The sequence below is a fragment of the Amblyraja radiata genome (genome assembly GCF_010909765.2).
Source record: "Amblyraja radiata isolate CabotCenter1 chromosome 42 unlocalized genomic scaffold, sAmbRad1.1.pri SUPER_42_unloc_2, whole genome shotgun sequence".
Lineage (NCBI taxonomy): Eukaryota > Metazoa > Chordata > Chondrichthyes > Rajiformes > Rajidae > Amblyraja > Amblyraja radiata.
The window spans coordinates 2841990-2867506 of record NW_022630088.1 but is presented as its reverse complement, the minus strand read 5'-3'; the positions used below and the strand labels follow the sequence as shown (position 1 = coordinate 2867506).

The following is a 25517-nucleotide window of genomic DNA, read 5'->3' as shown; positions in this document are numbered from 1 at the left end:
CGGCCCCGGCCCGTTACCCCGCAGGCAGAGAGACCGCGCAACGCAGGGGGAGAGAGGGGCATCAACCCGGAAATGAAGTCGCTGCCCCGGCCGTTGCCCCGCAGGTTGCCAGGTCGAGCAGCGGGGCGGCCTCAGCCCGGAAATGACGTCACGGCCAAGATGGAGCCGACCCGCACTGGACGGTGAGAGAACGAGGGGGAGAGAGAGAGGCAGGAATAAGGGGAGAGGGTCAGAGGGAGGGAGGGGCGAGAGAGAGTCTGGAGGTTGTGAAAGGGGTGAAGTGAGTATATAAAAATAAATAAGTAGTTTGGGTGATTGTGCAGGCTTTAAACAAGAAACATTGAGAAATATATTCTGGCAAATAATGAAATCTCCTGATTTTGTCCAACAACTGAGAATTATCCCATTCCTTAGCTTGCATCTGAGTAAAATTGATTTCCAAACGCATTGAGAGTTTACGATTATTTAAATGTTAAATGGAGCTTCAGATGCGTGTTTATTTTGCATGTTAAAACCCACCCGAGAACCATGGGCGATTTTGCAATTTTACTGACGGATTTCTAACTTTTAATACTTTTCATCTAACAAATGAATAAAGATAACAAAGTCAATAATGCCCTACTTTTGATGAAATGCGGCGAGCAAACGCGATAATTCCCGATATTTTGGAACTTTAAATCTCCACGGAAAATGTCCGCTAGCATTTCCGCTTATTTTGCCCCTTCAGCTCCCTCTTGTATTTACCTTAGTTTCTATCTTTTTTTTGGACTGTAAATGTAGGTAGCTGTTCCTCACGGTCACCCTGACTGGCTCACTTAATTGCAGCTTAAAAACTGGCCGTTTTCGATGTTTTTAACGGGTGTGAAAGTGCGTGTTTTCCCATCCACTAACATGTACCGGAAGTGACGCTTGTCCCCCAGTTAACATTTTCGGTCACGTGAGTGGGGATTTACGCTCCAGTGACCTTTCGTGAAATCACCCTATTGATGCTGGGATAATTGTCAGCTGTTAATTGGACAAAATCAGGACATCATACAAGATAGATTTATTCATCACATGTGCCAGATGGCACAGTGAAATGAAATTCCCATACAGCCATACAATAAAAATAAGGGACACAACTCACTATAGGGTTTGACATAAAACATCCCCACACGGCAGAATCAAAGTTTCCCACTGTGTGGGAAGGCACCACAGTCAGTCTCTTCCACCATTTTATTATTATTATCCAATTAACAGCTGACAATTATCCCATTCCTTAGCTTGCATCTGAGTAAAATTCATTTCAAAACGCATTTATGGTTTACGATTATTTAAATGGTAAATGTAGTTTCAGAAGCGTTTTCTTTTTGCATGTTAAAACCCACCCGAGAACCATGGAAGATTTTGAAATTTTAATGATGGATTTTTCACTTTTAAAACTTTCTATATAACAAATTAATAAAGATAAAACATAATGCCTTACTTTTGATGAAATGCAGTGAGAAAACGCGATAATTCCCGATATTTTCTATCTTTATATCTCCACGGCGAATGTCCGCTAACCACTTCCGCTGTTGTTGCCCCTTCAGCTCCCTCTTGTCTTTACCTTCGTTTTTCTTTAACTTCTGGACTGTAAAGTAAGATAACTGTGCCTCGCGGTCACCCCGACTGGCACAGTTATTTACAGCTCAAAAATCGGCCATTTTCGCGGTTTTTAACGGGTGTGAAAGTACGCGTTTCCAGCATCAATAACATGTACCAGAAGTGACGTTTGTACCCCAGTTAAATTTTGCGTCCACGTGGGTGAGGATTTATGATCCAGTGACCTTTCGTGAAATCACCCTATAGGGAGGTTTCACGGCAGTCGGGTCACGACCCATGACCCGTACTGTTTCTATGCTACGCCAAGTGGATTACACGCGATGAACTGCGGGTAGGCACTTACCAATGTTTCCAGCGTAGCGGGCCCGTTAAAACCCGCTGAAATTGACCATTTTTGCGCTGTAAATAATTATGGAAATCAGGATAAGCGTGTGAGACATTTAGCCTACTTCAGAATTCCAAAACTGAGGAGAAATGACGGTAGATAGAAACAAGAGCTGAAGGGACAACAACAGCCAGAGTGCTTGGCGAACATTGGACGTTTGCTCACTGCATTTTATCAACTAAGGCATTATTTGTGTTTTTTCTTGATTCCTTTGGCATCTAAAAGTTTCATAGGGCTCGACGCACGGAGCCGCTAAATCCAACTGGAACACATCCGTCTCTGCCCCTCTCCCTCTCTACCCCCTCCTCTCTAATCCCCTCCCTCTCTACCCCCTCTCTACTCGTGGGTTTTTACATACAAAATGAAAACGCATCTGAAGAAAAATTTACAACCAGATTTATCACGTATGAGAATTTTTTGATACCAAAGGAATCAAGAAAAAACACAAATAATGCCTTACTTGATGAAATGCAGTGAGCAAACACGATAATTCCCAATATTTTCAATGTTTACCAAGCACATTAGCTGCTGTTGTCCCTTCAGTTCGCTTCTCTATACATTAATTTCACTTCACGTTTGGAATTCTAAAGTTGGGTACATGTTTCTCACACTTACCCCGACTCCCACAATTTTTTTCAGCGCAAAAATCCAACATTTTGGTGGTTTTTAACAAGTATGAATGTACGCGTTTCTAGCATTAATAACATATACCTGAAGTGACGGATGTCTTCCAGTTGGATTTAGCGGCTCCGTGAGCCGAGCCCTATGACCCAGTGACCTTACGTGCAACCCCCCTATTGCTTTTCCATTGACTTAACACAAAGGTTGTGATCGACGACAGTCAAATGGCCATAACTTTATTAAAAATTAAGAGAACTAAAATAAAATTTCAGTTGTTATAGATTGAAGCATTCTTAAACAAATATGAAACAATCTTACTTAGATGACTTGAAATTAAAGCATATTAGTTAGTTACCTAATTGTAGCTAATTACAAAATTCAAATTACTAGATCTAAACATCTATCAATTTCTTAAGAATAGATTAACATTTTTAAATAGCCTAAGTGTCCAAATAACATTCACACAAGTATTCACAATACAACATAATTTTTATATCTCATTGTCATGGATTTATATGCCAAATCGAAGGAATTTAATGTTAAATACCTGTAAATTAATGGACATTTAAATCATCTTGCGAGTGGGTTTTTCTGGAACGCGATCATTTGGAACGTTACGGTTGCGGTGAATTTAAACTCCATATCGGCAGGAAAAATACTGCCGGTTCGTATGGGGGGGGGGGGGGGGAAATCACCGTTTCGCAATGTAAAATGTGAATCAAAGGCATCTTAAGGAGCACTTTTATACATAAAATAAACGGCTTTCATTTACCTGTCCCGTACCTGAAATCCGTCCCCGTTGTCGGCGTTGACGGCTTTAGAAGCTGATTTTAAAATTACTCCAGCGCTGAACGAGTCGGGCGATTTAAAAAAAAAATACACAGAACGCCCGTCGGAATGATTCTTCAGCAAAAGCTTGCACTCCAACGAAATATAATCCAGGACAAGGTAGGAGAAACCCCCATTTTAACCCCCCCCCCCCCCCCCCCCTCAAAGGCACCAAAATCGCGCACACTGCCAGTGTCAGAATTGCAGCGCCGCTGAAGGTAAGTATTTTAACATACCTACAGGTTGCGCTATCAATAATGAAAGAAAATCCCAACCATCTCCAGAAATGATAAGAAATTATTCTTGCCTCCATGCATATCTGTAGCCGTAAGGCAGTCGGACACCTCCCCACTACTTCAAAGATAGTTCCTGCACTTGGCAATATCGTGTGGCCGCTGTTGTATTTTATTTGTTTAAGTGGATTTGATTAGATTAGGAAATGTTTCCATTCCTACAAGGGTCTTTCCACTGAGGAGTTTCTATAGCAACATGCCCACTCTTGCCTTTACGAAGAGACTGATGATTTGTACTGCAAGGTATGACTGACAAATAATGGATTATCTGTACAAAATAAGACCCATTGATTCAATTGTGGCCAAATCCTAGTGAAAACTCACCTTTTTCTAATGCAGCGTCACTGATGTTGCAGAAGAAAATGGATAATTATTATACACATTGCACAACATACTTTTTAGATCGCAAACAATGTTACATTTTGTTTCAGGTTATTCTTCAACAATCCTCATTATTTGAAGCCATTTCAGCCTTCAATGATGAACATTGCTTATCTCCGCTGCCAGAAACTTTTATCTGGTTAATACATCAAGTGGGACCCTTTGGGTACCGTCCCCCAACGCGGTGGCGGGGGAGGGGGGGGGGGGAGATGGGGGCACAGTGTCTCACAGGAAGGTCCCGAATGCAATATTCCACCACTCACCCATAGCTCCCAACTGCGCAGATGCGGCTGACTGGTTCCTGCTCTGACGTAGAAGAAGGAGGCATTACTGTGCAGGCTAAGTGCTGCGAGATTCCACCACTCACCCATTCCCCCAATGCAATATTGCACCACTCACACATAGTCCCCAACTGCGCAGGCAAACGCGGCTAATTTCTCCTCATCCCCCAGCACTCCCCTCGTCCTCTTCACACTCCCTCTTCAATCCCTAGAGAGGGAGCGGGTAGAGAGGGAGGGGGCTAGAGATGGAGGGGGGTAGAGACGGAGGGGGGTAGAGATGGAGGGGGGTAGAGACGGAGGGGGGTAGAGAGGAGGGGGTAGAGAGGGAGGGGAGTAGAGAGGAGGGGGTAGAGAGGGAGGGGGCAGAGATGGAGGGGGGGTAGAGAGAACGGGAGGGGGTAGAGTGGGGGGGAGGGGGCATCTGCTTTCCTCAACCCTCCTCATCTCCCTCCACATGTCGAGTGAGAGAATTTACTCTGCTTTTGTATGTAATTTTTGTATGCAATCATTCTCTCTCATTCTCTCCCCTTCTCTCTCCTCTCCCTCACTCCCATCTCTCTCTCTCGCCCCCTCAGCCTTTTGTTGTATTTTTTTAATGTACTGACATTTTTTGTACAGCTCTTGTCCCAAGTCTTGTACTCAATGCTCTGACTGATGAAGGCAAGCTTGACAAACTGCTTCTTCATCGCCCTGTTTATCGCTTTCAGACAACCGTGCACTCGTACTATTTGGCAGTCTCTGTGTCCTACAACATTCTCTGGGGCACTGCTGCCATTTACAGTGTAAGTCCTGCTGCTGCTGCACTGATTTAACTTGCCACTTTGCTCTTACATAGAAACGTAGAAAATAGGTGCAGGAGGAGGCCATTCATTGTGATTATGCCTGATCATCCCCTACCAATAACCCATGCCTGTGGCCCCTGGTTCTGGACTCGCCCAACATTGGGAACATTTTTCCTCCATCTAGCTCGACCAGTCCTTTAATAATTTTATATGTTTCTATAAGATGTCCCTTCATCCTTCTAAACTCCAGTGAATACAAGCATAGTCTTTTCAATCTTTCCTCATACGACAGTCCCGCCATCCCAGGGATGAATCTAGTGAACCTACGCTGCACTGCCTCAATCACAAGAATGTCCTTCCTCAAATTAGGAGACCAAAACTGTACACAATACTCCAGATGTGGTCTCAGCAGAGCCCTATACAACTGCAGAAGAACCTCTTTACTCCTATACTGAAATCCTCTTGTTATGAAGGCCAACTTTCCATTAGCTTTCTTCACTGCTTGCTGTACCTGTAAGCCAACTTTCAGTGACCGGTGTACAAGGACGTCCAGGTCTCGCTGCACCTCCCCATTACTCTTGTCCCAGTTAAATTCAATCTGCCATTATTCCTTGGCCCAAATTTCCAGTTAATCTGGACCCGGCTGCAATTTCAGAGAGCAAGTCAGTCGCTTGCTTTTAAAGTCCTGTACATCACCAATTTTGCTCCTGCTGCTGCTGTCTACAAACTTACCGAGAGGGAGGGCATAATACTCTGAAAGCGCTAACACACAGATAGACGGATAGATGGGGTGATGAAGAAGCAGCAGCAGCAGTTTGTCAAACTAGCTCACCTTCATCATCAATCAGAGCATTGAGTACAAGAGTTAGATGGGACATGCATCATGTTAGAGCTGCTAAATAACCATATAACCATATAACAATTACAGCACGGAAACAGGCCATCTCGACCCTTCTAGTCCGTGCCGAACACGTATTCTCCCCTAGTCCCATATACCTGCGCTCAGACCATAACCCTCCATTCCTTTCACGTCCATATAACTATCCAATTTATTTTTAAATGATAAAAACGAACCTGCCTCCACCACCTTCACTGGAAGCTCATTCCACACAGCCACCACTCTCTGAGTAAATAAGTTCCTCCTCATGTTACCCCTAAACTTCAGTCCCTTAATTCTCAAGTCATGTCCCCTTGTTTGAATCTTCCCTACTCTCAGTGGGAAAAGCTTATCCACGTCAACTCTGTCTATCCCTCTCATCATTTTAAAGACCTCTATCAAGTCCCCCCTTAACCTTCTGCGCTCTAAAGAATAAAGCCCTAACTTGTTCAACCTTTCTCTATAACTTAGTTGCTGAAACCCAGGCAACATTCTAGTAAATCTCCCCTGTACTCTCTCTATTTTGTTGACATCCTTCCTATAATTAGGCGACCAAAATTGTACACCATACTCCAGAATTGGCCTCACCAATGCCTTGTACAATTTTAACATTACATCCCAACTTCTATACTCAATGCTCTGATTTATAAAGGCCAGCACACCAAAAGCTTTCTTTACCACCCTATCTACATGAGATTCCACTTTCAGGGAACTGTGCACAGTTATTCTCAGATCCCTCTGTTCACCTGCATTCTTCAATTCCCTACCATTTACCATGTACGTCCTATTTTGATTTGTCCTGCCAAGATGTAGCACCTCACACTTATCAGCATTAAACTCCATCTGCCATCTTTCAGCCTACTCTTCCAACTGGCATAAATATCTCTGTAGACTTTGAAAATCTACTTCATTATCCACAACCCCACCTATCTTAATATCATCTGCATACTTACTAATCCAATTCACCACACCATCATCCAGATCATTGATGTACATGACAAACAACAGTGGACCCAACACAGATCCCTGTGGCACCCCACTAGTCACTGGCCTCCAACCTGACAAACAACCATCCACCATTACTCTCTGGCATCTCCCATTCAGCCACTGTTGAATCCATCTTGCCACTCCACCATTAATACCCAACCATTGAACCTTCTTAACCAACATTCCATGAGGAACCTTGTCAAAGGCCTTACTGAAGTCCACATATACAACATCCACTGCTTTACCCTCATCAATTTCCCGAGTAACCTCTTCAAAAAATTCAAGAAGATTAGTCAAACATGACCTTCCAGGCACAAATCCATGTTGACTGTTCCTAATCAGTCCCTGTTTATCCAGATGCTTATATATATTATCTCTAAGTATCTTTTCCATTAATTTGCCCACCACTGACGTCAAACTAACGGGTCTATAATTGCTAGGTTTACTCTTAGACCCCTTTTTAAACAATGGAACAACATGCGCAGTACGCCAATCCTCCGGCACTATTCCCGTTTCTAATGACATTTGAAATATTTCTGTCATAGCCCCTGCTATTTCTACACTAACTTCCCTCAATGTCCTAGGGAATATCCTGTCCGGACCTGGAGACTTATCCACTTTTATATTTCTCAAAAGTGTCAGTACTTCCTCTTCTTTGAATCTCATAGTTTCCATAGCTACTCTACTTGTTTCCCTTACCTCACATAATTCAATATCCTTCTCCTTGGTGAATACCGAAGAAAATAAATAATTCAATATCTCCCCCACCTCTTTTGGCTCTGCAGATAGCTGTCCACTCTGACTCTCTAATGGAACAATTTTATCCCTCGTTATCCTTTTGCTATTAATATAGCTGTAGAAACCCTTTGGATTTACTTTCACCTTACTTGCCAAACCAACCTCATATCTTCTTTTAGCTTTTCTAATTTCTTTCTTAAGATTCTTTCTACATTCTTTATACTCCTAAAGCCCATATAAAAGATGTTGGTGTGCATGTTAGCAACGGGAGCCTGATGTCAGTAGAACTTCCTTCGCAAGATAAGCCTGTTGGCAGTAGGTATTCCTTGACAACAGACTAGGCCTTCTCTAGCAACAGGACCCTGAGTCCAATAGGCATTTACATGCCAGGCTCTGAGGCCCATAATTTAGGCCAAATCCAAGAGCTTAGGCCCAGGCCTGTAACATTGCATGAGGCATACAAAACACAGGCTCTGAGGTCCAGAATATAGGCCAAAGTCCACAACACAGGCTAAAAAGCCCAAAGCTTAGGCCTGGAGCCTATAACACAGGCTTGGAGCATACAACACAACCCTGAGGCCTACAAACAGGCTTGGAGGCCCATAATGTAAACCAAAGACCACGTGTTCGGCCAAGGCATAAAACACAAGCCTGCAGCATATAATACTGATCTGGGGCCTATGAAACACAGGCTCAGAATTTCCAGGCCAAAGCCCACAACACAGGCCTGGGGTCTAAAATACAGGACTGAGCCCACAAAACAGGCCCAGAGTCCGTAAAACAGCCTTGATGCCTACGAAACACATAGAAACATAGAAAGTAGGTGCAGGAGCAGGCCATTCAGCCCTTTGAGCCAGCACCGCCTTTCATGGTGATCATGGCTGATCGTTCCCTATCAATAACCCTTGCCTGCCTTCTCCCCATATCCCTTGACTCCACTAGCCCCGAGAGCTCTATCTAACTCTCTTAAATCCATCCAGTGATTTGGCCTCCACTGCCCTCAGTGGCAGGGAATTCCACAAATTCACAACTCTCTGGGTGAAAAAGTTTTTTCTCACCTCAGCCTTAAATGACCTCCCCTTTATTCTAAGACTGTGGCCCCTGGTTCTGGACTCGCCCAACATTGGGAACATTTTTCCTGCATCTAGCTTGTCCAGTCCTTTTATAATTTTATATGTTTCTATAAGAAACCCCCTCATCCTTCTAAACTCCAATGAATACAAGCCTAGTCTTTTCAATCTTTCCTCATTTGACAGTCCCGCCATCCCAGGGAACAATCTCGTGAATCTACGCTGCAGTGCCTCAATCACAAGGATTTCCTTCCTCAAATTAGGAGACTAAAACTGAGCACAATACTCCAGATGTGGTCTCACCAGAGCCCTATACAACTGCAGAAGAACCTCTTTACTCCTATACTGAAATCCTCTTGTTATGAAGGCCAACATTCCATTAGCTTTCTTGCTGTACCTGCACACCAACTTTCAGTGACCGGTGTACAAGGACACCCAGGTCTCGCTGTACCTCCCCCTTACCTAACCTAACCCCATTGAGATAATAATCTGTCCCCTTGTTTTTGCCGCCAAAGTGGATAACCTCACATTTATCAATATTATATTGCATCTGCCACGCATCTGCCCACTCACTCAACCTGTCCAGGTCACCCTGCAACCTCCTAACATCCTCTTCACAGTTCACACTGCCACCCAGCTTTGTGTCATCCACAAACTTGCTGGTGTTGCTCCTAATTCCCTCTTCCAAATCATTAATATATATGGTAAACGGTTGCAGCCCCAACACCGAGCATTGCGGCACTCCACTCGCCACTGCCTGCCATTCTGAAAAGGACCAGTTCACTCCTACTGGAGGTACACAAAATTGCTGGGGAAACTCAGCGGGTGCAGCAGCATCTATGGAGCAAAGCTCCATAGATGCTGCTGCACCCGCTGAGTTTCCCCAGCAATTTTGTGTACCTTCGATATTCCAGCATCTGCAGTTCCCTTTTGAACAGTTCACTCCTACTCTTTGCTTCCGGTCTGCCAACCAATTTTCTATCCATGTCAACACCCTACCCCCAATACCATGTGCTCTAATTTTAGTCACCAGTCTCCCAGTGCGGGACCATATCAAAGGCTTTCTGAAAGTCTAGGTACACTACATCCACTGGCACACCTTCATCCATTTTACTTGTCACATCCTCAAAAAATTCCAGAAGATTAGTCAAGCATGATTTCCCTTTCATAAATCCATGTTGACTTGGACTAATCCTTTTACTGCTATCCAAATACCCCATTATTACCTCTTTAATAATTGACTCCAGCATCTTTCCCACCACCGAAGTCAGGCTAACTGGTCTGTAATTCCCCATTTTCTCTCTCGCTCCTTTTTTGAAAAATGGGATAACATAAGCTATCCTCCAATCCACAGGAACTGATCCTGAATCTATTGAACATTGGAAAATGATCACCAATGCGTCCATTATTTCTAGAGCCACCACCCTGAGGATCCTGGGATGCAGACCATCAGGCCCAGGGGATTTATCATCCTTCAGTTCCATCACCCTACCCAATACTATTTCTCGCCTAATGAAAATTTATTTCAGTTCCTCTACCCCCTTAGATCCTCTGTCCTCCAGTACATCTGGGAGATTGTTTGTGTCTTCCTTAGTGAAGACAGATCCGAAGTACCTTTTCAACTCTTCTGCCATTTCCTTGTTGCCCATAATAATTTCACCATTGTCTGCGTTCAAGGGACCCACGTTTGACTTTGCTACTTTTTTCCCTTATCATATCTAAAAAACCTTTTACTGTCCTTCTTTATATTCCTGGCCAGCTTCCCTTCGTACTTCATCTTTTCAGCCCGTATTGCCCGTTTTGTTTCCTTCTGTTGTCCTATGAAAGTTTCCCAATCCTCCGGCTTCCGGCTACTCTTTGCTGTGTTATACATCTTTTCTTTTAGTTTTATTCTATTCCTAACTTCTCTTGTCAGCCACGGTTCCCTCCTACTCCCCGTAGAATCTTTCTTCCTTTTTGGAATTGTGATCCTGCGTCTTCCGGATTATGCCCAGAAATTCCTGCCATTGCTGTTCCACAGTCATTCCTGCTAGGATCCCTTTGTAGTCTACATTGGCCAGCTCCCCTCTCATGCCTTTATACTCCCCTTTGTTCCACTCATCACTGACACTTCCAATTTAACGTTTTCCTTCTCAAATTGCAGATTAAAACTAATCATATTTTGATCACTACGTCCAAGCGGTTCCTTTACCTCGAGTTCTCTTGTCATATCTGGTTCATTGCACAACACTAAATCCAGAATTGCCTTTTCTCTGGTCGGCTCCATTACAAGCTGCTCTAAGAATCCATCTCGGAGGCATTCTACAAACTCTCTTTCTTGGGGTCCTGAACCAACCTGATTTTCCCAGTCTACCTGCATATTGAAATCCCCCATCACCACAGTGGCATTACCTTTGTTACATGCCAGTTTTAACTCCTGCTGCAACTTACACCCTACATCCGGGCTACTATTTGGGGGTCAGTAAATAACACCAATTAGTGTCTTCTTGCCTTTACAATTCCTCAACTCAATCCACAGTGACTCCACCTTGTCAGTCCCTATATCTTCCCTCGCAAGGGACTGAATTCCATCCCTCACCAGCACAGCTACCCCCCTCCTCTGCCCACCTGCCTGTCCTTTCTATAGGATGTATAACCCTGAATATTAAGTTCCCAGGCCCGATCCTTCTGCAGCCATGTCTCAGTAATCCCCACAATGACATATCTTCCAACCTCTAACTGAGCCTCAAGCTCATCTACTTTACTTCTTATACTTCGAGAAATTAATATACAATACTTTTAATTCCTTACGCATCTCACCTTTCACATCGATCCCTATTACACTTGGCCATACTCTCCTATCCCTTTGTGAGCTTCCTTTCCCGTTAATTCTGGAGTAATTTACCATCCCTTTACTATCTTTCCCTTTAACACAGGCCTGGAAGCCCAGTAATTCTGGCAAAGGCCGGAACACAGGCCTGGGACCTAAAACACTGAGCCGACACCTACATACCAAACGCCTGAACCAAAGAGCATTATTGTGAGATATTTTTGTGGTTGCTTAGCGACAGATATAATATATTTGTGTATTTAAGCTTGCATCTAAATGTTTTAGAGTGAAGCTTTTTATGTCAAAAATCGGCAATTAGACGATGAAATGCATTATTAAAGCAAAAATAAAGCATGATTGTGTTAAATGTCCCTCTCTCTCCCCCCCTTTTCCCCCTCTCTCTCTCTCTGTCTCTCCCTCTTTCTCACTCTCTCTTCCCCTCTCTCTCAGTCCCCCCCCCCTCTCTCTTGCTCTCCCCCTCTCTCTTTCTCACTTTCTCTTCCCTCCCTCTCTCCCCTCCCTCGCTCCCTCCTTTCTTGCTCTCCCCCTCTCTCTCGTCTTCCTCTCTCTCTCCCACTCTGTCTCTCTCTTACCCTCTCTTACGGTCCCCCTCTCTCTCTCCTGCTCTCGCCTTCTCTCCCCTCCCTCTCTCCCCCTTTCTCTTCCCCCCTCTCTCTCCCTCTCTCATCCCCCTCTCTCTCCCCCTCTCTCTCTCTCATCCCCCACCCGGTGATCTCTCCAATATCTCCAATGACGTAACAGAATAGCCAAGATACAAGATACATTTATTTGTCACTTGTACCAATTGGTCCAGTGAAATGTGTGGTCGCCACACAGCCATACGAATAATAAAGTGCACAGAACACAATAATCTTTAACACAGACATCCCCACACAGCGGGATCAAAGTTTCCCAATGTGAGGGAAGGCTCCAAAATTCAGTCATCCTCCTCAGTTTTCCTCCCGTGGTCGTGGGGCTCCCAAACAACCTATGTCTCCGCTACGGGCGGCCCGATGTTCAAGCCCGCTCGCCAGGGTGATAGAAATCACACGTCGGGACTGGAGGACATCCTCAGCGACTTGGACATCCGAATTGGCCACCTCCTACTGGAGTCCGCGGCTCCCAAAGTCAGCAGGCCGCGCCGGTCGGATATTCAATGCTGGCGGCCCTCGGCAAAGGGCCCCAGGTCCCCGCGATGTTGAAGTCAGCGGCGCCCGCACTCCGGAGCTACAACGGCGATCCAGGTAAGCAATCGCCCGCACCGTGATGTATCCAGCGCTGCGCCACCGCTGCTGAACCTCTCGTCCGGGTCCCCGGCAGGAAAGGCCGCTCCAAATCCAGGTGGTAGGCTGCGAGGAGGGGGGCGAGGACGCGACTCGGAGAATAATGGAATTCTCTGCTACAGAAGGCAGTAAAGGCCAATTCACTGGATGTTTTCAAGAGAGAGTAAGATTATGTTCTTCGGGCTAACGGAATTTATTATGGGGAACAAGGAAATGGCAGATGAACAGGTACTTTGGATCCATCTTCACTAAGGAGGACACAAACAATCTTCCTGCTGTACTAGTGGCCAGAGACTCTGGGGTGACGGAGGAACTGAAGGAAATCCACATTAGGCAGGAAATGTATTTAGTTGAGTTTCCGCGCAGTTTTTCCAAATTAAACTAGTGTGTGAACGGGCGATCGCTAGTCAGCACAGACTCGGTGGGACGAAGGGCATGTTTCCGAGCTGTATCTCTGATTTTAAAAATTGGAGGGCGAGAAACTGGCCGTTTCCGCCGCGCATCGTCGAAAAATCGCCTTTCTTGCCTTATTATGCGGTCTTCTCTTGATGTTCGTGATCTTCCCTGGAATTGTGGTGACATTTCGGATCAGGTTGAGTGGATGGAGAGGGAGAGAAAGAGAGGGGAAGAGACTGCAGGGGAGGGAGAGAGGGGGGGGGGGAAAGAGCATGGCCGTCCGAAGGAGGGGTGCGTTTGATGCGCTTGCACGGAGGGTGCAAGAAAGGGGGTTTCTTTCCCACAGTAAGAAAAAATCCCGAGGAAAAAAAAATCTGGAGCGCAATCCTCCATATGAATAATATTAAACAATATCAAATAATATAAAACAAATGGAACTCCTTTCTTTTCCTTGATAACAATACCGAAAAATATGAATTCCAGTTTGTGACATAAATATACATTTTAATGGGATCATCATATACAGATGTAACATTTCCATTTCGAGATCGTGGGGGGGGGGTGCAAATATGCGTCAAGCCGATAGCCTCATCTTTACAGAGTTAAAAGGTAGCCTAATCGATAAAGAGCTGAGAAGAGGAATCAGTTGCCAAGGAAATGTAATCTGAGAAGTTGAGGAGCAAGTTCTCAGCTAGTGACTCTTCTTCAGTTTGGAAGGGCATGCAAGAAATTACCAGCTATGAGAGGAAAGACCCCTGCTCTTTGGACAATCGTCAGCGAACCAACAACCTGAATGAGTTTTACTGCAGGTTTGAATATCAGAAACGTAACCCTGGTATCCCCTCCCAACAAACACAGACAGACCCCAGTCTGCAAAGAATTGACCCTGCACCCTCTACTTTCCATTCACCACTTCACACCTATTTCAGGCAAGACTATGAAAAGTATAAAAAGACTGGACCCTTTCCCACCCCAGCCAAGACTTCACACACACTCACAGCCTGACCTCAGTCTGCAAAGACTGGGCCCTTCTACACCCACCCCACTCCAATCACCACTTCACATCCAATTACCCACACCCTCCTTGCTGAACAACATCACTTCATCAACAATAAAAATAGAGGTGGTGGAGAGGCTTTTCAGAAGACAGAATAGCCGGAAATCTCAGACATTTTTAACCAGTCCCTGCAAACATGTACTGTCCCTACCTGCTTCAAATTCTCCACTGTTGGCCCTATACCCAAAAAGGCAAGGATTACTTGTCTTAATGACTACAGGCCTGTCGCACTGACTTCTGTAGTCACGAAGACCCTTGAAAGGCTTGTGCTGGCAAAGCTGAAAAATATCACAACCCCCCTGCTGGACTCGCTGCAGTTTCCATATTGGGCCAATAGATCGGTGGATGATGCAGTCAATCTGGGCCTGCACTTCATCCTCCAGCACCTAGACCGCCAGGGGACCTCTGCGAGGATTTTGTTTGTTTATATTAGCTCTGCAATCAACACCATTGTGCCCGAACTACTACACTCCAAACTTTCCGAGTTAACTGTGCCTGAACCCCTCTGTCGGTGGATCACCATCTTCCTGACAGACAGGAAGCAGCATGTGAGGCTGGGAAAGCACATCTCAGATCCGCAAACGTCAGCATAGGAGCATCGCAGGGTTGCGTACTCACCTCTACTCTACACCAACGACGGTACCTCCACAGACACCTCTGTCAAGCTTCTCGAGTTTGCAGATGACACAACCCTGATTGGACTGATCCAGGATGGGTAGCAATCTGCCTACAGATAGCAAGTGTCACAGTTGGCGTCCTGGTGCCATCGCAACAACCTGGAGCACAATGCTCGTAAGACAGTGGAATTGATTGTAGACTTTAGGAGAGCTCCCCTTCCCCTCACCCCACTCACCATCAACAACACCACAGTCACATCTGTGGAGTCTTTTTAGTTGCTGGGAACCATAATCTCAAATGACCTTGTGGAGGGGACCAAAGTCAAAAAGGCACAACAGAGGATGTACTTCCTACGGCAGCTGAGGAAGCACAATCTGCCACAGCGGGTCAGGCAGCATATCTGGAGAACATGGATAGAGTCATAGAGTGACAGTGTGGAAACAGGTCCTTTGGCCCAACTTGCCCACACCGGCTAACAATGTCCCAGCTGCACTAGTTCCACTTACCTGCGTTTGGTCCATATCCCTCCAAACCTGTCCTATCCATGTACCTGCCTAACTGTGTCTTAAACGATGGGATAGCCCCAACCTCAACTACCTCCTCTTGGCAGCTTGTTACATACACCCACCACCCTTTGTGTGAAAATGTTACCCCTCGGATTGCTATTAAATCTTTTCTCCTTCACCTTAAACCTATGTTCTCTGGTCCTCGATTCCCCTATTCTGGGCAAAAGACTGTGCATCTACCCAATCGATTCCTCTCATGGTTTTGTACACCTCTATAAGATTTCCCCTCATCCTCCTGCGCTCCATGTAATAGAGTCCCAACCTACGCAACCTCTCCCCATAGCTCACACCCCCTAGTCCTGGCAACATCCTCATAAATCTCTGTACTCTTTCCAGTTTGACATCTTTCCAATAATATGGTGCCCAGAACTGAACACAATATTCTAAATGCGGTCTAACGAACGTCTTATACAACTGCAACATGACCTCCCAACTTCTATACTCAATACTCTGACTGATGAAGGCCAAAGTGCCAAAATACATTTTGACCACCTGATGTACCTGCGACTCGACCTTCAAGAAACCATGCAACCATCAACCATTCCTCTACCCACTTGGCTAATTGATCCAGATCCTGCTGCAATCTTTCACAACCATCTTCACAATCTGCAAAACCACTCACTTCTGTATCATCAGCAAACACTGCTAATCTTGCCCTGTTCTGTGATGTTTCACAGAGTGCTAGGTAACTCAGCGGGTGAGGCCGAGTATAGAAGTTGGGAGGTCATGTTGCAGTTGCATAAGAAGATGAGGCCGCATTCAGAGTATTGTGTTCAGTTCTGGGCACCATGTTATAGGAAATATGTCATCAAACTGGAAATGGTACAGTGAAGAAACATAGAAATTAGGTGCAGGAGTAGGCCATTCGGCCCTTCGAGCCTGCACCGCCATTCAATATGATTATGGCTGATCATCCAACTCAGTATCCTGTACCTGCCTTCTCTCCAGACCCCCTGATCCCTTTAGCCACAAGGGCCACATCTAACTCCATCTTAAATATAGCCAATGAACTGGCCTCAACTACCTTCTGTGGCAGAGAATTCCAGAGATTCACCATTTTAGTGTGAAAAAATGTTTTTCTCATCTCGGTCCAAAAAGATTTCCGCCTTATACTTAAACTGTGACTCCTTGTTCTGGACTTCCCCAACATCGAGAACAATCTTCCTGCATCTAACCTGTCCAACCCCTTAAGAATTTTATAAGTTTCTATAAGATCCCCCCTCAATCTTCTAAATTCTAGCGAGTTCAAGCCGAGTCTATCCAGTCTTTCTTCATATGAAAGTCCTGACATCCCAGGAATCAGTCTGGTGAACCTTCTCTGTGGCAAGAATGTATTTCCTCAGATTAGGAGACCAAAACTGCACGTAATACTCCAAGTGTGGTCTCACCAACGCCCTGTACAACTGCAGTAGAACCTCCCTGCTCCTATACTCAAATCCTTTTGCTATGAATGCTAACATACCATTCTCTTTCTTCACTGCCTGCTGCACCTGCATGCCTACTTTCAATGACTGGTGTACCATGACACCCAGGTCTTGTTGCATCTCCCCTTTTCCTAATCGCCCACCATTCATATAATAGTCTACTTTCCTTTATTTGCCACCAAAGAGGATAACCTCAAATTTATCCACATTATACTGCATCTGCCATGCATTTTCACACTCACCTAACCTATCCAAGTCACCTTGCAGCCTCCTAGCATCTTCCTCACAGCTAACTCTGCCCCCCAGCTTCCTGTCATTCGCAAACTTGGAGATGTTGCATTCAATTCCCTCGTCCAAATCATTAATATATATTGTAAATAGCTGGGGTCCCGGCACAGAGCCTTGGGGTACCCCACTGGTCACTGTCTGCCATTCTGAAAAGGACCCGATTACTCCTACTCCTTGCTTCCTGTCTGCCAGCTAGTTCTCTATCCACATCAATACTAAACCCCAAATACCGTGTGCTTTAAGTTTGTATACTAATCTCTTGTGTGGGACCTTGTCGAAAGCCTTCTGAAAGTCCAAATATAACACATCCACTGGGTTCTCCCTTACCCACTCTACTAGTTACATCCTCGAAAAATTCTATAAGATTCGTCTGACATGATTTACCTTTCATAACTCCATATGCTGACTTTGTTCAATGATTTCACCACTTTCCAAATGTGCTGCTATCCCATCTTTAATAACTGACTAGCAGTTTCACCACTACCGATGTTAGACTACCTGGTCTGTAATTCCTCGTTTCCTCTCTGCCTCCCTTTTAAAACAGTGTGGTTACATTAGCTACCCTCCAATCCTTAGGAACTACTCCAGAATCTAAAGAGTATTGAAAAATTATCACTGATGCATCCACTATTTCTGGGGCTACTTCCTTAAGTACTCAGGATGCAGCCTATCTGGCCCTGGGGATTTATCGGCCTTTAATCCATTCAATTTACCTAACACCATTTCCCGGCTAACCTGGATTTCACTCAGTTCCTCCATCTCATTTGACCTCTGGTCCCCTGCTATTTCCGGCAGATTATTTATATATTCCCTGGTGAAGACTGAACCAAAGTAGTTATTCAATTGGTCTGCCATGTCCTTGTTTCCCATGATCAATTTACCTGTTTCTGACTGCAAGGGACCTACATTTGTTTTAACTAATCTTTTTCTATTCACATATTTATAAAAACTTTTGCTGTCAGTTTTTATGTTCCCTGCCAGTTTTCTTTCATAATCTATTTTCCCTTTCCTAATTAAGCCCTTTGTCCTCCTCTGCTGGACTGAATATTGAATATCCCTGGATGTTCAGCTCCCAGCCTTGGTCATCCTGGAGCCATGTCTCCATGATCCCAACTATATCATAGTCATTAATAGCTATCTGCACATTCAACTCATCCACCTTATTACGAATGCTCCTTGCATTGAGACACAAAGCCTTCAGGCTTGTTTTTACAACACTCTTACCCCTTATACACTTATGTTGAAAAGTGGCCCTTTATGATTTTTGCCCTGGATTTGTCGGCCTTCCACTTTTACTTTTCACCTTGCTACCTATTGCTTCTACCCTCATTTTACACCCCTCTCTCTCTCCGCTCACACATTTAAGAAACTCTTTCCCTTTAACTCCATCCTCGACTATCCCATTTGACACCCCAGCCCCCTTATTCAGATTAAAACCACCCGTGTAGCAGTGGCAAACCTGCCTGCCAGAATGCTGGTCCTCCTCCTGTTAAGATGCAATCCGTCCCTTTTGTACAGTTCCCCCTTACTCCAAAACAGATCCCAGTGATCTAAGAATCTAAATCCCTGCCCCGTGCATCGGTTCCTCAGCCACACATTCAGGTCCCGTATCTCCCTGTTCCTGCTCTCGCCAGCACGAGGAACTGGAAGCAAACCGGAGATAACAACCCTGGAGGCCCCGATTTTCAGCATTTTTCCGAGTTCTCTAAAGTCACGCTGCAGAATATTCATCCCCTTCTTTCCGACATCGTTTGTGCCGACATGCACTACCACTTCCGGCTGTTCACCTTCACCCTTGAGGATTTTCTGCACTCTGTCCGTGACATCCTGGATTCTGGCACCAGGAAGGCAGCACACTATCCTCGAATCCCGTCTGTTGCCGCAGAAACCCCTGTCCGTACCTCTCACAATGGAGTCTCCCACTACAATGGCGTTGCCTGACGTTGGCCTCTTTGGTTTTGGCTCAACAACCCCATTTGCTTCGCAAGCCAGTCCGCCGCTCAGTGTGATAACGTATTCTGTCCCGACATCTTCTAAGTGGGTGAACCTGTTCACAAGAGGTACAACACGCGGGGACGTTTGTATTCCATGTTCCCTCCCTTTCTCACCATCACCCACCTTCTCTCTTCCAGCACCTTAGGTGTAACAATCTTACTGTAGGACTTGACGAGGAACGACTCAGTTTCTCGGACGAACCTGAGGTCATCCACTTGCTTCTCCAGTTCCCCAACACGGTCCTTCAGGAGCTGTATCTGGATGCACTTCTCACATTTGTAGCAGCCAGAGGCACTAGCAGTGTCCTTGACCTCCCACATACTGCAAGCATCACACTGAATCAGCTTGCTTGACATCTCCTTCTTTCGTCTCTCCCTCTCCAGCGTTTTGCGTAGCCTCCTCACCGAAGACTCTCGAGCCAAAGACTGACTGTTTTTTCTCAGGGCACTTCCCTCACAAGGCCGCTCCCTCACTGCCGCTCCCTAAGAGCCGTCTTGCTTATATTGACTGATAAATTGCCTAATTTACAAACCAAATTCCTCAGTTTTCAACTGTTTTCCCCATCTGACTCACTTCTAACTCTCCTCCCACTTGGGCTAGAGCCAATCAGTCTTTTCTCCAGCTTCTCTTTGTTGCTGTTGCTTCCAAATCCACAGGAGCTCTGAGTAAAGTCTGCCTGTGCTTTGCCTCTCCTTTTCAACTGCTTTCCCCCTCTGACTCACTTCTAACTCTCCTCCCACTCGGGCTAGAGCCAATCAGTGTTTTCTCCTGCTTCTCGCTGTTGCTGTTGCTGTTGCTTCCAAATCCACAGGAGCTCTGAATAAACTTGATGATCGTGATCTTCTCCGGCATTGTGGTGGCGTTTCGGATCAGGATGAATGGATGGAGAGAGAGGGGGAAGAGAGAGAGAGGGGTGAGAAAGAGGGGAGAGAGAAAGAGGGGAGCGTGAGGAGAGAGAGGGGGAGAGAGAGAGAAGGGGGAGAGAGAAGGGGAGAGAGAGAGGGGGCAGGGAGAGAGGGGGCAGGAAGAGAGGGGGCAGGGAGATAGAGAGGGGGAGTGAGAAAGAGGGGGAAGAGAGAAGGGGAAGAGGGAGGGAGAGAGAGATGGGGCTTTTTTTTTTTTTTAGTATGTTTTAAAGTGTGTATTTTGTGTTTCTTCGTGTGTTTTGTGTGGTGTGGAGGGGTAAGGGGGAAACCGCTTCGGTCGCCTCCTCCATGGAGAGGCGACTTTTTCCAGGTCGCCTCCCCCGTGGCCTGACATCAAAGATCGACGCGGCCTTTCCCGGAGACGCGCCCGGTGCTTCAGCGGCGGGCGCAGCGTAGACTCTCGGCGTGGAGCGGGCGACCCTCGCTGGGGCTCGCTGGAGGGGAGCGCTCCGTTTCGCTGGCCGGGGCAGCCGGCAGCCTGAAGCCGCGGTCTGAAGCCGCGGTCTGCAGAGCTCCAGCTGGTGCGGCGTCTACAGCCCGGGATCCCTCGTGGGGGACCCGGGGGAAGAAGAAGCCATCACTGCCGGCCCGCGGCCAACTTCTACCGCGGGGCCGGCATGGACTTACCATCACCCCTGGAGGGGAACATCGACCGCCGGCCCTGCAGTCTACGGTGCTTCTGGCTGCGGCGGGGACTTTAAATCTCGACCGCCGGCCTGCGGCCTACAACAATCTAAAGCCGCGGTCTCCGGTGAGGAAGAGCCAATCCTGGACTGACTGGACTCTGGTCCTGTACACGGGGGGAAATGGAGGAGGACTGGCCAAATGTTTGTGTTACAGTTGTATTGTGTGTTCTTTATTATTGTACTGCTGCTGACAACCCAAATTTCCACCACCCATGGTTGTGTGGCAATAAATTATCTATCTATCTATCTATCTATCTATCTATCTATCTATCTATCTATCTATCTATCTATCTATCTCTCTATCTCTCTATCTCTCTATCTATCTATCTCTCTATCTCTCTATCTATCTATCTATCTATCTATCTATCTATCTATCTATCTATCTATCTATCTATCGCCAAAGCCCACAACATAGGCCCGGAGACTCTTAACACAAGCCTGGGGCCCACATCACCGACTTGGAAGCCCAGAACCTAGGCCTGGAGCCTATAACACAGGCTCGGTGCCTACAACACAACCGTGAGGCCTACCAAACACAGGATTGGAGACGCGACTGAGGAGCTCCCGACCCGACTGAGGATCACAGGTACTGTACCTTGAAACCCCGGGATGACGTCCAGAGCCGATGGGCTGGATCTTCCAGGAACAATGAAGCAGGAGCTGCAGCTGCCTACGTTGATGTAGCTGGAGCTGCCGTCTGTGAAGGAATCCCCGTTCCAGCGCAGGTTCGCAGAAACAGCAGGTACAGCAAGCACAGTACCTGGAAACAAAGGGGAAGCCTCCATTGTGTCTGGAAATGTGGCAGACAGGCAGGACTTCAGGTCAGAATGAAGCGCAGGGGCCATCGGCCCCCTCTCCCTACTATCCTACTGGCCAATGTACAGTCCCTTGAAAATAAAGTGGAGGACTTAAGGGCAAGACTGCTTTATCAAAGGGAGCTGAGGGAATGCTCTGTGTTCTGTTTCACAGAGACATGGCTCACCCCCAGCTCACCAGACGCAGCGGTCCAGCCTGAAGGGTTCTCCATCCACCGTATGCACCATACGCAGGCATCTGGGAAAGGGAGAGGGGAGGGCGTCTGCCTCATGGTCAACTCTGCGTGCTGCTCCGACGTGGCAGTCCTATCCAACTCCTGCTCTCCACACCTCGAACATCTGGCGGTGAAGTGCCGTCCCTTCTACCTCCTGAGGGAATTCACCTCCATCATCCTGATCGCGGTCTACATCCCACCCCATGCAGACGTCCGTCTGGCACTGGAGGAGCTGCACGCCGTGGTCAACAAACACCAGACGTCTTACCCCGAGGCATTTGCCACTATTGCTGGGGACTTCAATAAGGCAAACTTAAAGAAATCACTCCCTAACTTCCACCAACATGTCTCCTGCTGCCCCAGAGGACCAAACACACTCGACCACTGCTACACCAACATCAAGAATGCCTATCGTTCTATCCCTCGCCCCCTCACTTGGGTAAATCCGATCATACCGCGGTGCTGCTTCTTCCTGCCTACAGGCAGCAATTAAAGAGCGCAGAGGTGAGTACAGTACAGAGCTGGTCGGTGGGGGGGGGGGGGCAGAGGAACAACTCCAGGACTGTTTGTAGTCTGTAGACTGGGAAATGTTCAGGGACTCGGCAGCAGACTTGAACGAATACGCCACAGTCGTTACAGACTTCATTAAGAAATGTGTGGAGGACTGCATCCCAACAAAAACCTTCCGAGTGTTTCCCAATCAGAAACCTTGGATGAACTTTGAGATCCGCCCTCTTCTGAAGTCCAGACACCGAGCATTCACGTCGGATGATACAGTGACCTACAAGAAGTCCAGATACGACCTTGGTAAGGCCATCAAAAAAGCCAAAAGGGACTTCTGCTCCAAGCTAGAGGATTAGACAGATGTTCGGCAGCTGTGGCGGGGCCTGAATGCAATCACCTCCAACAAGGCGAAATCAGGAGGCAGCTCGAATGTCGGCGAAACATCACTCCCTGATGAGCTCAATGAGTTTTACGCATGCTTTGATAGGGATAATACTGATGTGCCTTCCCGATCCCCCATTCACTGTGATGGCATTTCAGTCTCAGTCACAGAGGCCGATGTCAGGAAATCCTTCAGAGGGGTAAACCTCGAAAAGCACCTGGACCTGATGGTATACCTGGTTGTGTTCTAAAAATCTATGCGGACCAACTGGCTGGAGTTTTTAAGGACATTTTCAACCTTTCACTACTGAGGTCTGAGGTTCCCACCTGCTTCAAAAGGGCATCAATTATACCAGTGCCCAAGAAGAGTAAGGTGACGTGTCTCAATGACTATCGACCAGTGGCACTAACGCCTGTGGTGATGAAGTGCTTCGAGAGGTTGATCATGGCGCAAATCAACTCCTACCTCGACAAAAACCTGGACCCACTGCAGTTCGCTTACCGCCACAACAGATCAACGGTGGATGCTATCTTGCTGGCCCTCCACTCCACTCTGGACCACTTGGACAACAAAATCTCATATGTCAGGCTGTTACTCATTGATTACAGCTCGGCATTTAATACTATCATCCCCCCGAGTAATGGAAGACGGGAATAAATTAAACATATGCCAAAATTCATTTTTTCATTATTGGTTAATAATAGCAAAAAAACGTATACATAAATTTTGGAAAAATACAACTCTTAAAATGTGGATTAGAAATATGTTGGACACAGCACACCTGGAAGAAATGCGACTCCTCCTAATAGATAAACAAGACCAATTCTTAACGAGTTGCTCCATTTATTGACTTTTTGGATTCATGTGGTGCAATAGTATCGTAAAAACCAACTGTTTCAGGTCTGGGTGAAATATAAAACAATATAAGAACTCATCTCCTATCGCCTGTTAATCTCTGTCTTGCTCCTTCTTTATTACTTCTTTTACTCACTATCTCTTTCTTTTTTTATACACACTACACATTTTTATCAATCTTTCTCTCATTTCTCTCCGTAAAAAAATATATAAAATGAAGTTGTACAGAATATGTATCATGCCAACATATATTCGGCACCTGAAAAAATGTACCACTGTATTGTACTTACTTCTAATAAATAAAAAATTAAAAAATCAAAAAATACTATCATCCCCTCCAAGCTAGTTACCAAACTCGCAGAAACATAGAAACATAGAAATTAGGTGCAGGAGTAGGCCATTCGGCCCTTCGAGCCTGCACCGCCATTCAATATGATCATGGCTGATCATCCAACTCAGTATCCCGTACCTGCCTAATCTCCATACTCCCTGATCCCTTTAGCCACAAGGGCCACATCTAACTCCCTCTTAAATATAGCCAATGAACTGGCCTCAACTACCTTCTGTGGCAGAGAATTCCACAGATTCACCAGTCTCTGTGTGAAAATGTTTTTCTCATCCCGGTCCTAAAAGATTACCCTTAATCCTTAAACTGTGACCCCTTGTCCTGGACTTCCCCAACATCGGGAACAATCTTCCAGCATCTAGCCTGTTCAACCCCTTAAGAATGTTGTAGGTTTCTATAAGATCCCCCTCAATCTTCTAAATTCTAGCGAATACTAGCCGAGTCTATCCAGTCTTTCTTCATGTGAAAGTCCTGCCATCCCAGGAATCAGTCTGGTGAGCCTTCTCTGTACTCCCTCTATGGCAAGAATGTCTTTCCTCAGAGTTGGAGACCAAAACTGTACGCAATACTCCAGGTGTGGTCTCACCAAGACCCTGTACAACTGCAGTAGAACCTCCCTGCTCCTATACTGCTCTTGGTACTGAGTTACTGCAGCACTCTGTGACGTTCTTCCCATGATGCATGTCACCCTCACATCTTTATCTCACTCCCCCCGCTCCCCTCTCCCCTCTCAACCCTCTCACCCCCCGCCCCCCTTCCCTCGCCCTCCCCACACCCCTTCAAGCACTAATAGAGTTCATGTGTTAGTAATGTCATGTTTGCCAGCTTATTCACCCTCTGTGTTCCACTCCTGCAGAGTTTAGGAGCCGTTGCTGTGGACCGAGAGACGGGGATGTGAGGGCAGCCATTGAGGGCGGCCAGAGTGCCGGTGAGCCCCCATCTGCTCAGTGTGTGGGCTGAGCTTCGAGGGGCTGAACTTCCGTGGAGGCCCTTCGCCTGCTCTGACTGTGGCAAAGGCTTCAAGTCGTCATCGGAACTGAAGGTGCACAGGCGCTTGCGCACAAGGGAGCGACCTTACACCTGCAGCGACTGCGGCAAGGGCTTCACCCGCACCAGCGCACCCACACCGGCGAGCACCCCTACACCTGTACCCAGTTCGGCAAGGGCTTCACCAGCTCCACCAGGCTGCTGTCCCATCAGCGTGTGCAAGACGGCGACCATCCCGTCCCCAGCCCGGTGTGTGGAGAGCGCTTTGCCATCGTCTCCTACGTCCTGTCTCATCAGCGCGTGCACACCAGTGGCCAGCCCTACGACTGCCCGTACTGGGGTTGCGGCTGCACCGGCGGGCCCACGCCGGCGAGCGGCTGCTCCCACTGTGACAATCGGGGGCTGCGGGAGCACCAGCGGACACACAGACCGTGATGGAGAAGGTAAGGACAGACTCTACGATGGCAGTATAAAACTGGACCAGCATTGCCTGTTGCAGATTGTGTTTTCTCAGCTGCCACAAGTACATCCTCTGTTG

General features: G+C 46.6%; 1 long non-coding RNA gene across 1 annotated transcript; it reads left to right on the top strand.

Annotated features, from left to right (window-relative positions):
- The first annotated feature begins 54 nt into the window (after positions 1–54).
- LOC116969043 lies at positions 55–24983 on the top strand. The gene is made up of 2 exons (XR_004410597.1): positions 55–182; positions 24849–24983. It is a non-coding gene; the product is annotated as an uncharacterized LOC116969043 (long non-coding RNA).
- Positions 24984–25517: the final 534 nt, after the last annotated feature.